The following is a 13,465-nucleotide window of genomic DNA, read 5'->3' as shown; positions in this document are numbered from 1 at the left end:
GCCCTCGTCGCTATTGAGCATAAATAGGCTCCCAGGGCTTGAGCCCTTGTCACTTTTCAGCACAAGGCTCCAGGGCTTAAGCCCTCGTCGCTTTTGAGCAAATGCTCTAGGGCTTGAGCCCTGGTCGCTTTAAATGAGTATGAATGGACTCAACATCTTACATCTTAGAAACATCATGAACATCTTATAACTTCTTAACATCTTAACATCTTGACAACATAACGTCTTAACAACTTGAAGACTTCATAACGACTTGACGACTTAACAACTTCAACGACATTGACAAACAACTTACAACTTTGAAGACATTGACGACAACTGTGGTAACGACAACGGCAACGACTTCACATCATAATTTCATATTCATCAATCAAAAACAACGTCATATAACATCGTGCTTAAACATCAACAATTCATCATATAACATCGTATTCAAACATCAACAATTCATCATATAACATCGTATTTAAACATCAACAATTCATCATATAACATCGTATTTAAACATCAACAATTCATCATGCATCTTTGTAAAAACATAATAAATTATCCACAATATATTTTCATGTCAAACCAAAGCTACTGGAAAGATATCACAATTATCAACAACTTTCATGTTTATACCAAAGACTAATTCAGAACAGAAACATGTGAAACAGACGCAAAAACATGAAACAGAGAATGATGTCACTGTACAATTTCGCTAAGATCTCCTTGGAGTATTTTCATCATAACTCAGAAATTAAAAGTCATTTTCACGTCAAACCAAAGCCACTGGAAAGCTAACAAAATTATCTAAAACTTTCATGTTTACACCAAATGCCAATTCTATACCGATCAATACCAGTTTTCGTTTTAAATTAGGAAAAGTTGTGCAGAAAGTCCATAAAAATTCACTGTGACATACCTACGTGCAGTAATTTGACCATAACTCAAGTTCTATAAATCATTTTGACACCATACCAACGACATTAGAAAACTAACATCCATACCTACAACTTTCGTGTTCACACCTAAACCCAGTTCGGAACTTAAACTTGTCAAACTGAGACAATAAAAATGCGCTTTGCACACTGACAGCAAAATCGCAGTTCAGCTGCGATTTCGCCTTGGGGAAATCTTTTCGACTCCGTTTTTGATCCAATACTCTCGAAACTTGACCCTAATCATTACCCTATGATTACCCTATCATTAGAACACTAATTATTCATCAACCTACTGTATGCAAATTCAAAGGGTTCTCAAATCTATTAACAACCTATTACAATTCTTAAACCTAATTCTTAAACTCACCGACATCTCATCCAATTCCATGGTTCTAACCTCAAAACTACATCCAATAATCATCCTATGGATTATCTAAGGTCTGTACACAGTTTCTACATCAATCTAACAACTTTTCATCGGTTAATCCTCAATTCTTCACTTAAAACCCTAATTCCTCAATCCTCACAAACTCTTCCTACAACTCGTTAAATCTAATCATTATAATCATACACATAATAGTATTGAATGCTAGTCTCACCCTTACCTTAACAATTGATGCAGCCTCTTCTCTCTTCTCTTTGTCTTCTCTTCTCTTCTCTCCTTGTTCTCCTCTTTTCCAAAAAGCGGTTTAACGTAAAAACTCTTTCTAACCTAAGCTTCCTTATTTATAACACTAAATACTCTTCCTAAATCTGTTTAGGCTCAATAACTCTTTCTTCTTTCTATTCTAACCCTCAAATCTACTTACTCTAATAATTCGCATATTCTAATAAATAATAGAATAAATCCACTTAATAAAATACCAACACCTCACATATTTAAAATAAATCACATAAATAGAGTCTAACTTAATAAAAATAATTAAATATCAAAGTGGGCGTTACAATCTAGCCATCTCTTACCTGAAAAATAGAATGGAGGATTGGAATTCACATCCAATAAAAGTGGAGCATTTACATGTTAGGTGTTGTGCCCACATTCTTAACCTTGTTGTAGGTGATGGGTTGAAGTTAAAGGACATGCATTCTTCAATTTCTAAAATTAGGAGTGTGAATCGATATGTTCGTGGGTCACCTAGTCGTTTGGATAGGTTTAAGATATCTATTAAAGAAGCAGGGATACAAGACAAGTTATAGTGCAATATGATTGTCCGATTAGGTGGAACTCCACCTACCTTATGCTTGAGAGTGCATTGAATTTCCAAAAGGCATTTAAGAGATTAGATGAGAAGTATGTTGAGTATGCGATGTTGGAAAATGGTGTTCCAAATAATGATGATTGGGATGATGCTAAATGTTTTGTGAAATTTCTGAAGTTATTTTTTGAAATCACTAAGAAGGTGTCATGTTCAACTTTTGTTACATATTGTACATATTTCATGGAACATTGTAAGATATTGGATGGATTCAATACTTGGATGGGATGTCACAAAGATGACCCAATACTTGCAAAGATGGCTATCAATATAAAAGCAAAATATAGTAAGTATTGAGGGGACGTCGCAAAGATGAATGAATATGTTGGTCGTCGTAAGTTCCAGTTTATTAATTGGGGATTGAATAATTATTATGATAAGACAGTTGTTGATTCTTTGTGTGATAAGGTAAGGGAAGCTTTAAACAATATGTTTGAAAGCTATAATCCTCGTCCTAATTTTGACATCTTGAACTGGTGGAAGGTGAATTCCACCAAATACCCTACTCTTGGTCTAATAGCTAGAGATATATTGGCTATGCCAACATCAACTGTTGCTTTGGAGTCTGCTTTTAGCACTGGGAGTAGAGTTCTTAGTTGTTATAGGATCTCTCTTACATCACACATTGTTGAAGCTTTAATTTGTGCACAAAATTGGTTAAGAATCACCTTTGTCAGTTGATATTGAGGAGCATTTGGAAGACTAAGAGAAGTTTGAAGAAGGTATATATGTATATTGTATACTTTGTTTTTAATAATGATTCTATTTTATTCAATTTCAAATATTTATTATGTCTATCTTTTATTATATTTGATATATTCTTAGAATTGGCTTTGATCCCACAATTGAATGAGGGACTTTTTGATGTTGAGTCTGATTAATAGACGTGCTTAAAAAAATAAATAAAGAAATGGTTATGTTCGATTTTTCATTCTTTCTAAATCTTTTTATTTGTTTTTAAATCAATTGATCTGACCAACAAATTGTTCAATTGTGATATGTAGATGGAGTCATAGACATGGAGACGACATGTTTAATTTTGGAGTCATGATGATCTGTTACTTTTGAACTTCAAGTTGTGTTCTTAAATGTTATTTTGGTATTATAATGTTATTTTGGATAAACCAATTTTGTTGTTACTGTCATTTTATTTTGGAACTTCAAGTTCTTTTTATGGATATTTAAAATTGTTTGGTACCGACAATATTTAAATTTGTTTGGTTATGGATTGTTATTTTTGGATGATGGAGTTAACCATATAACTTGTGTGGTAAGTACTGCTAGTTTAAGACAGGTGATACGTGACTATGTTAAAGGCAGATATATGCAAATCATGTATGGGTATATTGGATCAAAACGGCAAAATAATGTTTAGAGTCAAAAGCAATGTAATATTTTTTATCTCGCGGTAAACCGCATCAACCGAACCAATCCAAACTGCATTGGTTTGGTTTGAATGACTTTTTAAAAATCAATCGAACTATATTGGTTTGGTTTAGATGCCTTTTTAAAAATCAATCGACTAAACCAAATCGCATGTTTTTTTATCTCGCGGTTTGGATGATTTTTATGTTCAAAACCGAACTAAACCGCACCGCGAATATCCCTTCTAAATATGAATAATTTGTTTATATTTAATAGCTAGAAGCTTGTTGGATGTTAGTGGAAAACGATGTTGCGATCATATAATTAAACTATTTATTTTATATTGCTTTAGCTTTCGGTATAAGCATAAATAAAAGAATAAAAAAATCTCCAAACAAACAACATGTGAAAGAAATAGAAATGAATGAATTCGAAATATGAGACTCTGGCTATGGCTATGAATTAAATGATTCTGATTCTTTTTCTATATTAATAATAAAATAATAAAAAATTAAACCCCAACCATTCAGATTCTTCTTATTTTTCAGTCTCAATAATTTGTCTCAACTGTCTCAGAAAAATCCACAACAACCCATTATACCCTCTCCACTAAAAAAATCAATTTTTAAAATAAAATCAATTATTTTGCAGAAACAAAATAAATAAAATAAATTAAATTAAATTTTTCTGTTTTTATTTCTTGCAAGTTTATCTTAAAGTGGTTACAGAAAACTGTTTTTTCAGTTTCTGCTATTTTTTTTTTTTGGTTTCAAACCATTTTTTTTGTAATGTTTTCTATGAAAGCGTGTTGGTGAGTTTGAAGTGTTTTTTTTGTTGCTTAGATCTGAAAGAATGGAACCTCCTTCTGGAATTTTGGCTTCATTGTGGAGCTTTATTCTTTTTCTTCCTTTCTTCATTGGTCTTCTTCTTCTTGGAATCATCAAAGGTTAGAGTTAATTACTTGAATTTTCTTTGTTTGCTTTACTAGGAACTTGTACAAGTTGAAGTTGTTGCAATTCTAATGGAACTTTTTGACTTCATTGATTTTGCTTTGAATTTTGTTTGACTTGCTTAAATAGATTTTCAGTTATGATTTATTTTCGTGTTTTGTTTTGATTAATCTTTGAGTATGTATCACTGACACTTTACATTGAAGGCGTGTCTGGTATCTGACATGTGTCTGTGTGTATTGAAGGCGTGTCAGGTGTGTCTGGTATCTGACATGTGTCTGTGTGTCAGATACTAACACATGAGGTTACATACTTACATTCAAATATTTCATTTTCTCAAATTATTATTTGGTGTCGGCGTGTAAATATCAAGGTTGTGTCTGGTGTTTGTGTCGGTGCGTCGTAAATGTTAGAGATTGGTTGATGGATGCAATATTATAGAAACAAAGAATTATGGTATTGCAAAAACAAAAAAGGAACTTATATGTATCACAAAAATGTAGTGTTGACATGTTTGTTTTAAGGGAAAACCATGGAATTTGAACAACTTGTATATGCTTGTTTCGTTTTCCACAACAGATTATGCGATAGACAGATTCTCATGTGCCATGCTTACAAATTACAATACCTGAATAAAATTACATGTTGGATTTTGGTTGAGAGTTATGATTGTGACCAGTGAATCACTGACACGGATAATAATTTCAGAAAATGAAAGTAATTGAACGTAATCATATGTGTCGGTGTTAGACACCAGGCACATCTTTAATTTGAAGTGTAAGGGCTACATAGATTTTGACCCCTTACTAAGTACTTACCATTGCTTGAACTTTTGATCACTACAGGTGTCATAATCTGCCCATTGGCATGCTTAATAATATCAATTGGGAACTTTGGTATCATAATTGGACTTTGGCCAGTACATGCCATATGGAGTTATTACTGTGTTTTAAGGTGTTTTCCTTCACTGCCACTCTTTTAAGCTATTTTGTCGATCGATGCGGTTATCAAACATGTAATTACTAATAGTGATTCCTCTTACACACAGAGCTAAACAATTAGGACCTTCTCTGAAGAGTGTTATCTGCATATTTGTACTGCCAGTGCTGTTGACTATGTGGCCAATTCTCGGTATTTTTGGAAGTATTGTGGGTGGAGGGGTTTATGGATTGCTTCAACCAATATTTTCGACTATTCAAGCTGTGGATGAAGGAAAAGAGGACAAACTTCGTCACTGTTTTACTGTATGTTTTATTGTTATGTCATTAAAACGCTTGTTATTTCTGTTTATTTTTGTTGTCATTTGTTATTGAAATTGCATACTACTTCTCAGGATGGTACTAGGAGCACTCTAGAAAGGAGCTACATGATTGTTCAGGACTTAAAAGATGTTTGCTTCGTTTCTTACTTTTCGGTTATGGATGACCTGCGAAACAACGGACCTCCTGATAGTAAATACTACGAAATAAGGTGTTGTCATTTGGAAGCCTCTGTCATTATGTTATCATGTTTTTTAAACATTCTGTTAGAACTGGTATAACAGATTGAATTAAATCACCGAATAAGGAATTTTTTATTGATGGATTACACGGAACATTACGAGAAAGCAGAGTTGTGAATAAAACATTAAAACAGAGAGTCGTTTGTTTCAGGAAAGAAAGGAAAACTAGAATGGAAGTTACAACTGATTTTTACAACACAATGGAAATAACAAACAAAGAAAAGAGATAGTCTAATGTTACAAATCAATTCTTATCCAAGAGTTCGAGAGCTTGGTCTCTCCCTCCAACAACCACTCAATAACTATCCCATAACCATTTTCTCCTTTCCTTTCTATATTTCTAAAACAGAAACATGCATAACCTGCGTTATAGTCTGACACATTACTTGGAGTTTTTGTATTTGTTTCCGTCCAAAATTTTATCCTGCATGATTAATTGCTGGTAGTATTTTTCGCATACTTTGGTCTGTGTGATGAATATGGATCGGTTATCCTAGTTGTGTTTTGTGTTTGTAAAGATGTTGTGGATTGAATGGGTTACTTAACATATAAAATCATGTCAATCATTTCTAGCTGAGGATTATAGTTGAGTACTTTCTTTTGGTTCAAAGCTCTACTGTTTTTCCTTGCTTCATTCTTGAAGGGAGATTGTTTGTATGTCAGATTCTACACCTAGTTTTTCAAATTTTCACAGAAGATGATACCAACTTCACTAGTTTGCTAATTTGGGATATTGAAAATTGTGTCTTTTAAATTGAAACCAATAAAAAGAATAATTTCTGGCTCAAGTCTGAAAAGGATAAATGGTTTCACAAACTATAAATCAGTTTGATTTTTTTTTTTTTTTTTTTTTTTGCAAATAATCCTTTGAAAATCTAACCATTAAAATCCAAAAGAGGGCCCTACTGTTCTCTCTGTTTCATACTTTATCTGAGTTGGTCTGGGGATTTTAATCATGTATTATTTCCTGCCAAACTTAATAATAGCAATGCTGCTTGAGCAGATTTTAATGGAACATGTTGACACAAGGCATCGGTACCGGATAGAATCTTTAAGAATGACACATTTCTTTTGATGTAGAAATTTAAGTGTGAAGACTTTTATAACATATTGATTCTCTATCATGAAAACGATCTAGTCTCTGCCAAATTTACTTATTTTTAAACCAACATGGAGGAACCACGTGATAGTAATTTTTTAACTACTTTTCTTAGTTATGCTTTTTGTGTTCATTGCATCTTTGGTGTATGATAGATTTAACATGAGATTATCCAACTGTACATCTTCGAAAGAAAAATAAATAATTTGTGACGATGGTTATTAGTAACTTAAATGGCCATGCCAATATGTTGCTATGAAAAATAAATATTTTGTCGTCTAAACTTAGATGACTTATACTGTATGATCTTTTTTGTAATTGTAATGATTTTTCTTTATGCAGGCTGCTGTATCTTCCTGTTGCTTTGCTAGCAGCACTTATTGGAATAATAATTGATGTGCCAGTAATATCAACTGTTGCTTTATTTAAATGCCCTTACATGCTTTTCAAAGGGTGGCACCGATTGTTGCATGACCTCATTGGTCGTGAAGGACCTTTCTTGGAGACAATATGTGTACCTTTTGCAGGTCTTGCTATCCTTCTGTGGCCACTGGCTGTTGGTGGGGCATTTTTGGCGTCCATGTTATCAAGTTATCTTTTCGGTGCTTATGCAGGGGTTGTTGCTTATCAGGTAAGTTCTCATATATTTCCACCTTCTACTCGTACTACTGGTCATTATATCCAGTTATTGTGTTGTGGTTTTAAGTAGCAGTTATAGCGACACCAATAACGGTCATATATTAGGCGTAAGTGGCCGCTACAGTCTTGGTTATCAAAAGTTCCAGATTGCAGTGAGTTCTTTGCGGATCAATAGTATGACCGAAATTGAGGGGATCTGATACAAACTGACACCAATTAATATTGTTAAAGAGTCCCACATCAGATAAGAGATGGCCTGACAATGTGTTTATAAGTGGGGGCAATCCTCACATCATAAGCCGGTTTTGAGGTTGTGTTAGGCCCAACCACGATTTATAAGATGCTATTAGAGCCTCCTCCAAGATTGGCCCATCTGCTATTGTGCCACCCACCACTTATACCCACACTCCAAATGTTTAGTCCTCGGCACTAGGGGGGTGTTAAAGAGTCTCACATAGAAAGATTGACACACTGTTGTAGTTATAGAAAGGAATTTATAAGATGCTATTAGAGCCTCCTCCAAGATTGGCCCATCTGCTATTGTGCCACCCACCACTTATACCCACACTCCAAATGTTTAGTCCTCGGCACTAGGGGGGTGTTAAAGAGTCTCACATAGAAAGATTGACACACTGTTGTAGTTATAAGGGGGGTGTTAAAGAGTCTCACATAGAAAGATTGGCACACTGTTGTAGTTATAAAAAGGAATTTAAGGAAATATTACACAGAGACTGGGAATAGCGAGGTCACGGCTTCCTACCAAGCATTTGAGAACTTGGTCCTCACCCAAATAACAACTAATAACTCCTTGATAACCAACTATGCCTTGCCCCTTGCCTATTTATTCTTACTAACATCACACAATTGACAAACATAATTCAATAATAAAAAACATAACTGCAATATAAAAACATAACTGCCACAAAACTGTAAGTGGTCCTTAACAGATTGATTCATGTAGAGATGTTAAATGCTAGGGATGGCAATGGACCCCCAATTGGTAGGGTACTATAATGCCCGTCCCCATGCCCGCATTTGTAAAAATGTCTTTACCCGAGCCCATACCCTCATGGGGATCAACTTTATTGTCCGTCCCCATGCCCTATGGGCATCTAAGTGCCAATACCTGTGCCCATTACCCTCACTTTAACAATGAAAAGACAACAAAAAAACAACAAAATAAAACGTAATAATTAACAAATAATTTAGAAATGATTCAACAATTTGTATTTGAAACCATATGTATCCATAGTTGTCTAACGATAAAAACAAAACAACAAAAAATGGATGCACAAAAGAAGAGATGTCAATCAGTAGCATAAGAGAAAGAAGCAACAACAATGATCTTTTAGGTTTAGAATTTTTTTTTATTACAATTTAGTATTAGATTTAAATAATAATAAAAAATGTTTGCAATTAATCAACTTTAATGGTATATAAATTTAAATTATATATAATATTATATATGTGCGGGCTACGGGTGGGCTGGGCATTAGAGTGCCCATACCCGCACCCATACCCATTCAAATTTATGGGTAATTGCCCGAGCCCAGGCCCAGACCCATAAATGCGGCTATTTACCCTGCCCATTTTAGGTATTTTTGCGGGTGCCCAATGAGCTTGGGTCCAATTGCCATCCCTGCTAAAAACATAACTGCCACAAAACTTTAAATGGACTTTTACAGATTGATTCATGTAGGATGTTAAATGGACTGTGTTGTTGAATGCCACAACTGTGATGTCAATGTTTTGTGCAATATGAAGCCATTAAACATGCAAAGTGGATCTAGTGTGCTAGAACTGTGATGTTGATGTTTTGTTCATGTTGGATACACAGAATGATTTTTTTATTACATTTACCTGTTGCATTTTGGGTTGTTCAAAGAATATTGAACACTTTTCATTTTAGGCATCTGGTAGAAATAACTTCAATGTTGTACACTTGTTCAATTGTTGTCGCAGACTACCATGTGAACGATGCAAGTTTATGTACACTTGTTGCATTTTGGGTTGTCCAAGTTACATACGAGTTATCTGATTTTGGTTAAATGGAGTTAACTCAAGATTTTGACTACCATGTGTATGATGCAAGTTTATGTACAGATAGACCGACCTAAGATAACTACCTAGCTGACTAACAATAACAGAATCATAACTATAGTGACTAGGCATGGATATTCAGCATGGACTAGACTATGAACCCATCACAGTTAAATTTAAAAGGTTTCCTGTTGAATATTTACACTTTGTTATTTTGGTTTGCTTTAGAACCAAGTTTTAGTGTTGAATAATTTACTATGCACATAGCATTAAATTGTGTTTAGATGGTACAATGGATATTTCAAACATTATTTTTGTTTTAAATAAACAATTTTGACTCTGCGAGTCTAGTAGGTGGAGATTTCATGACTTCAATAAATAATAAAGCTCTCAAGTTGACAAACCTTGCAGGAGCTATTATCGTCGAAAATAATTAAAAAAAATTCACCTTAGGCAAGGGACTCTTTGTAGTATAGTACTGAACTGATTCTTTTTGAAATGTAGGAATCTTCTTTCTCTTTTGGCATAAATTATGCTATTGCAGCTTTGTCCATTTACGATGAATACGTTAATGATATTCTCGACATGCCAGAAGGAACCTGCTTCCCTAGGTTTGGTTCTACTTCCCTATATTTATCACTAAAACTTGCAGTGATTCTTTTGTTTAACGTTTTTACACATTTGATATTTGATAGGCCTCAATACCGAAGAAATGTAGATTCAGGACTCAGAACTTCTGAATCAGCTTCTGTTTCAAGGCCTAGCTCCTTCCGAAAGGCACCTTCTCGCTCATCTTCAATAAAAAATACTAATATTGTCGAGTTGAAATCACTTGAGGTATTCTTCGTAATATTGTGTCTAGTGATGCATGACTCAGATATCACCTTTGTTCCTTTGGATCCGTACTAATCAATATTGTTCATGATATTGTGTAGCTGTTGGATGGATTATTCAAGGAATGTTGTATTGTCGGGGAAAAAATGATTTCTGAAGGTCTGATTACAGGCAAAGACATAGAAGAAGCAAAATCCAGTAAAGGGAGTAATGTTATTACTATCGGTTTGCCTGCATATTGCCTACTCCAGGGACTGTTGCGCTCTGCAAAAGTAAATTCCGAGGGTATATTGATTAGTAAGTGAATCTTTTGACCCCTTGCGCAGTTCTTGTTTTCTTTCCTTTCCCCTCTCCCTCTCAAACATTTGAGGGTTAAATATATTTTGGTCCGTGTAAAATTGGCAAAGTTTGTTTTTCAATTCCCACACAAGTTTCATTCGTTTTTAGTCTCTAAATAACACAAACTTTATGCTTTTAGCCCCTGAGAAGAGACAAATGAAGGATTGCACACTATTTTCTGTTAAATGTAAGAACTGAAAACAGAAATTTTTTAGAGGGACTACAATCAATTGATTTTGTAAGGATAAAAAAATATTTGACCCTTTTATACTATTTTATATTCTTTCTTCTATCTCGTTCCCTTGTCCTTTTTTCTTTTCTTTTTCTCATTATTTTCTTTTAACCTTCTTGAACCCTTTTTATTACTTGTTCAATGTAGATGATGATACTGAACTAACTCCCTCGAACAGACCAAGGGAGAAATTTTTTGAATGGTTCCTCAATCCTCTTTTGATCATTAAAGATCAAATTAAAGCTGAAAATCTATCTGCCTCAGAAGAAGACTACCTCTGCAAATTAGTTCTCTTGAGGGGTGATGCAGAGAGAATAAAAAATTCATGTATTGGCCCGGGCCCAGAATCTGAGGTCAAGCGTGCCGAACTCGATGCTCTGGCTAGAAGGTACTTTTTAAATCAAATGCTTGTTAATTACTTTTATCCATTTTTATCTCCATCTTTTATTAAAAAGAAAAAAGGTGCTTTTAGTCCCTTCGCATTGACAGGCCTGTTTGGATCGACTTATCTACTGTCATAAGCACTTTTGAGAATGTTTAGGAAAAAAATATAGAAACAACTTATGACATGTCCATAAGTTGTCAGCTTATTTCCATAAACCATCCAAGATAGCTTATGAAAACAACAAATAGTTTATATGAAAACGGTTTGATTTTATTTTATCTTTTGTTGTAGAATCAACTTATACATAAGCACTTATATGCTAGAAGCATCTTGTTTTTGTAAAATGTGAGGACTAAAATGAATGGATAACATCTTAAAAAAAACTACTCTAAGAAAAATAGATATTTTAGGGACTAAAATCATGGTTTTAACGCTACTTTTAAGGTCCTCAGGAATTAGGGGCAATATACTAGTCTGATCTATATGCAAACATCCCACTCCAGTTCCTTAGAAGAACTACAAATAATTGTTGCATTGTTCGTGAAGACAAGTATGTCCAATGTTTAACCCCGCAGCCAATCTTTTTTCAAATCTAGATGAATCTCAGAGTTTGCTCGTACTTTTATAACTACAAGTTTTTGTGGTGATGAGTGATGAGCCATTTTAAGGTTTCTGTCCAATTTTGATTTCATTTCTGTTACATAGGCTGCAAGGAATCACCAGATCCATGTCAAGGTTCCCAACATTCAAGCGCCGTTTTGATGAACTTGTAAAGACGCTATATGATGATCATGTTGAGAAGCATGGATCATCATCACCAACAATGAATAGATCACAGAGTGCCTTTGGTCGGTTAATAAGTTTCAAATCTGTCGGGGGCAAGAACTAATGGATCTGGTCAAGGGTCAGAACATATTGTACGAGACGAAGAAAAATCTTGATACAGCAAGTCTATTTTTAAGCCGAAGATACTAAATTTCTCGAAATACCATTACCTATCTCTGTCCCTACTTAGTGGGATAAGACATGATTGTTGATGTTGTTGATGTAGTATACAAAATATCATGTCATAGGTGATTTGTTCATTCTATTTTGGTAAGTGTATTTGATGATAACTCTAATATCTTACCATGTTTTTTCCTACATGCCAATTAATGAGACTGCAATGTAAACATATTTGAGCAACATTCACATCTAGTTCATGTCTTCCTATGCACTTTTGAGATTAATGAGTATATATTGAGAAGAGAAGCCTACCAAAAATAAACTGTTACCTTTTGCAAACAGTTAAGTTGGCATTTTCCACTTTCTTTTTTGTACGTGTTCTGAATTGTTTTAGAAAAGAGCAATGCTATTTATCTAGATAAATTTTGTCCTGAACGGCTAGTGAAAATTAATTGTCCAGTAAAATTGTTTCCTGGCCACAAATCAAGGGGGTGGTGGGGCATAATTTATGGAAAATTCAGAGGGCTTGTTATCTTGTGAAACAATCGGGATAAAAAACCGTGTGATACATAGCAATTTCCTTTAGAAAAATGAGACCTGGATCAAGTATCTTTTAAGGAATTTTGATGTTGTTATTCGTATCAAATTGGTGAACTGTCATTAGCAACTAAATTTGGGTGAACCTTTTTCTATTTTTTTTATTAATTAAAGTAACACTAAAGATCATTCTAGAATTGTTTCTGGGATATATTTCTACAATTTTTTTTATTAATTAACCTTTTTCTAGACAACCTTACTTTAAACTTATTCCATTTTATAAACTTTTTTATTTTACTATATTTAAACATAATTATGCTAACAACACACATTCTTTAATTGATTGAAATTGGTCTTACTAAATTAATATGAGGTCAACATAATTTAGTTGACTCAATTGAATTTCAATAGTGAACT

The 13,465-nt window shown here is 33.9% G+C and overlaps 1 pseudogene across 1 annotated transcript; it reads left to right on the top strand.

The window, feature by feature from the left end:
- Window positions 1–4,067: 4,067 nt before the first annotated feature.
- Window positions 4,068–12,833, top strand: LOC146905571 (putative membrane protein At3g27390; annotated as a pseudogene). The gene is made up of 10 exons (XR_015020551.1): window positions 4,068–4,493; window positions 5,343–5,451; window positions 5,546–5,741; window positions 5,831–5,967; window positions 7,440–7,728; window positions 10,281–10,387; window positions 10,472–10,613; window positions 10,712–10,907; window positions 11,329–11,569; window positions 12,272–12,833. The product of XR_015020551.1 is annotated as a putative membrane protein At3g27390 (transcript).
- Window positions 12,834–13,465: the final 632 nt, after the last annotated feature.

Source organism: Medicago sativa, chromosome 7 (genome assembly GCF_051527215.1).
Source record: "Medicago sativa cultivar Bolivia chromosome 7, Bolivia_mono, whole genome shotgun sequence".
Taxonomy (NCBI): Eukaryota; Viridiplantae; Streptophyta; class Magnoliopsida; order Fabales; family Fabaceae; genus Medicago; species Medicago sativa.
The sequence above is the reverse complement of the archived record's forward strand: the minus strand, read 5'-3'. Positions and strand labels throughout refer to the sequence as shown.